The following is a 3,709-nucleotide window of genomic DNA, read 5'->3' as shown; positions in this document are numbered from 1 at the left end:
CAACACACACACACACACACACACACACACACACACACACACACACACACACACACAAAATCCCTTGACACAAATGACAAGTTAGGGATTTAATTGATGGAGGTTTTAACCTGAAGCTTTCTTCTTGTGCAGTTCAGCTAGAGGGCTTAAGGGATCACCACAGAAGAGCGAGACTGAAAACAATATATTTGGGCTCCAGCAGAGCAGTCAGCACGAGGAAGACGATTCATAGCCTTATCTTCCCAGGGCTGCTATGTACTCTTAATAAGATAGTAATTTGGAATATGTAATCATAAAGAAGTGAAGTCTTGCTTTATGTGTAGAGTGGACTCTTATACCTGAAGACCAGGACACAAGAGAAAAATTAGCAGAACATAGCAAGCTTACTTACTTTATGCACATGAGAGATGTCTGTGAAATGCATAGTTCCCATAGAGAGACTTGAATATTAGCTCATAGAGTATCTTCAACTAAAAACAGTACATGTATAGAAAAATGAGAAGGTAGGACAAAGACCCAGTCATTAACCCTGGTAAATGAAGGTGATATTGGCTCTTCTGGTGCACCTATTGTTCCTAAGTGACTAATGTTGTGTTCTCTTTTGTCAAGAGGGTTGCAGTAGGATGCTTCTGTCTGTAAATCTGTTCTCTGATATTTGGCAGAGGGAGGCAAAGAGTTTCTTGCATGGGCTTCTGGACTGCCTTCAACTAAAAAAAACTTCCTTATACAAAGGAGGTGTGTTTGGGGAATATATTCTAGTCTTTTACCTGATCTAAGATGATTTGGAGGAAATACATTAAATGTATGGAAGTACCTCTGATCATGTCATGGAATTTAGAAGATCATGACATAAAGAGCCAACAGTGATTTTCATAGTTGAAGAGCTGTCCTACCTAAGTGTGGTCTTTGAGTTCCTGGTGGTGAATAGGATTTCAGGTAAGAACTGGTTTAACTGATTTCAAGATAACTTCTCCTAGCCCCGTGTGCATGTGATGAAAATTAAAGGAAATTATGAGACTTGTTTGATGTTTACATCCATAATGTGAGGAGTAAATTGACACAGACTAAAGACTGAAGATATTCCAGTGTATTGAATAAAGAAATGAACCAAAAGAAAGTGTAGGCAGAGTCCAGGAAATGCTGCCATGGCCCAGCTTTGAGGCATACCTTGCTGGTGCCCCAGGAACTACAGCTGCCCCCAACCAAGTGAGACTGGCCTTCAGAGAACAAAGAAAACAAAAACTCAAGGAATATCTGTTAATACGAAAAACAGTGTTTCCATACAAACAAGAAAATCAGCTATCCAGAGATCAGAAAATGATGACATCTGAGGATCAGGTCCAAGAAGGGAAAAAAGTGAAACTCAAAAGAAGTGGCTGATAAAGAAAATATTGAAAGTACAGCTGAGAAAAACATATTCCGTTAAAAGCTGGAGAAGTAACCAGCTCAGAAATACATAACTTGAAGGATATTATTAATGAGAGATGATTTCCTAGGTCAGACTGTGACATTAGATCAGGCATGTCACCATAAAGACAATAAAAAGATGCAAATGACTGCAGAGAAACAGAAACACGACACTAACATGTCTAAAAGACGAGTGCTTGGCTATTGTCATGGCCAGATTGTTCAGTCTAAGATTAATTCATTTAGAAAGCTTCCCAGTGTCAAAAGCAAAACTTGCACCAAGAAAGTTCCCACTACTATGTCTAAAGCCACAAAGGCTCAGTCTGAGTCTGCAAACACCGTCAGAGTGAAAGCCTCAAATAAAACTGCTGCCATCAAGTCTGCAGACACTAACTCTGTGAGCACTACCTCGAAGAACATACTTGTATGACCACCTATCCGAAGCCTCCACAGTAGTACCCATGGCACTGCGAAATAAGGGCCTCAGCAGGCCCCTTTGCCACTGTTACAGTCAAAAAAGGGTCTCTTGAAAAGGAATCACATTGATCAGAACTAGTTGTGTCTGTTGTCCAAACCAGTTCTTCTTGGGGCACAAAAAGAGACAGGGCCCCATCAAGAAGCATAACATCTAAAGATGCAACCAGGACTGATCCATCTAATACCAGACTGATAGTAAAGTCAAAAGATACTGACCAGCATAGATACATGATTGCAGGAGCAACTGTTCATAGATCAGCTCAGTTCAAAGACACCACAGCAGAGAGGAAAGCTCAGATGGCCAAGTGGAGAACTGGCAACGGAAAGGGGCTAAAACGACCTCCTCATTCAGTAGTCACCCAGGCCGAGTCAAAGGGGCTAAATGAAAACCCAGTTGTGTCCTTTTGGACTACCATGGCAGAAGAAGAACAGAGATTATCTACTGAAAAAGTAAACAAAACTATTTCTGAATGCCTGAACCTCCTTAGTAAGGGGTACCCAAAAGAAGAAATTTTAGCAACATTGAATGACCTGACTCATAATATTCCAGATGCCAAAAATATACTTGTTAAATATTGGATGTGTCTTAAATGTATTGAACCAATCACAAGTCCTATTGAAAATATTGTCTAAAACCACAAGATGGCTATTCTGGCAGGGGCTCAGCCTATTGAAGAGATTCAACATATAATCATAGATATTTTAACAATGAGGAATCAAGAAAAAGTCAATTTGGGAGAAAATATTGAGGAGGCTCATGTAACCAAGGAACATATTCAAGAAGTAAATGTGGAAGCTAATCTAGGATCAGGAAAACCAGAAGAGGAGAATGAACATCATGGAAAAGTTGAGGTTTATGAAGATGATCAAGACAACAAAACAAAAGATCCAACCAAAGATTTAACAACCCTAAATTCAAAAACTGAAGCAGGTTGCATAATTCGATATAATGTATCTTCTACACCACAGCTGCCAAGTATGGAAAAGATGTAACATGATGAAAAATCCCACATTTAAAGAGCTAAAGTTCCTGGCCATATTAAAAGACCATGACCCTTCTGTGTCTTCCCTGGGGCAGTTGTCTGAGTTGGGAGGGCATACTTCTGTTTGCCGACCGACCTAATGCAGTACTGTGCCCTCTGTTCTTTGAAACCGACATAGCAGAAGAGGAATAGCAGAGTCCCGAGTCCTGAGCAGCTATGGTTGTGTTACTCCTGTGGTCATGCATGTGTACAACGTTATAGTAGGTCTGAAGTTGTCCACATGCCTAAGTGTGATACAAGTGAACTCCATTAGCTTGTTTATTGTGTTTTTAAAATATGATGTTAACTGCTTCACTTTACTAATTACTTACAGTTACAGGAGCATAATCAGAAAATGTAGTCTATATAAATTTATATTTTTACATTGACTTTGTTCCTAATATGTGTATAATAAATATATGTATGATGTTCCAATGGGACAAAAGAAAACCTTTTGCATTATAATATATTTTAAAACAAAGACAGAGCAACAGGATAGAGGTGAATAAAAAAGATAATTAGTTGAAATTATGAGAATTAAAAAGTATCATATGAACATAAAGAAAAAAAAATCCCTGGCTGGTGAGATTGTTCAGTAGTTAAGAACACTGACTGCTCTTCCAAAGGTCCTGAGTTCAAATCCCAGCAACCACATGGTGACTCATCTGTAATGAGATCTGACACTCTCTTCTGGTGTATCTGAAGACAGCTACAGTGTACTTACATATAACAATAAATAAATCTTTGAAAAAAAAACTCACAAGGAACCAAAGTATATATTCTGAATGGTAGCAGATTGTACC

At 38.9% G+C, this 3,709-nt stretch overlaps 1 pseudogene; it reads left to right on the top strand.

Annotated features, from left to right (window-relative positions):
* LOC110330295 overlaps nt 1-3,059 on the top strand; it is a 4,977-nt pseudogene extending 1,918 nt beyond the window's left edge.
* The last annotated feature ends 650 nt before the right edge of the window (nt 3,060-3,709 follow it).

Source organism: Mus pahari, chromosome 13 (genome assembly GCF_900095145.1).
Source record: "Mus pahari chromosome 13, PAHARI_EIJ_v1.1, whole genome shotgun sequence".
NCBI lineage: Eukaryota > Metazoa > Chordata > Mammalia > Rodentia > Muridae > Mus > Mus pahari.
The sequence above is the reverse complement of the archived record's forward strand: the minus strand, read 5'-3'. Positions and strand labels throughout refer to the sequence as shown.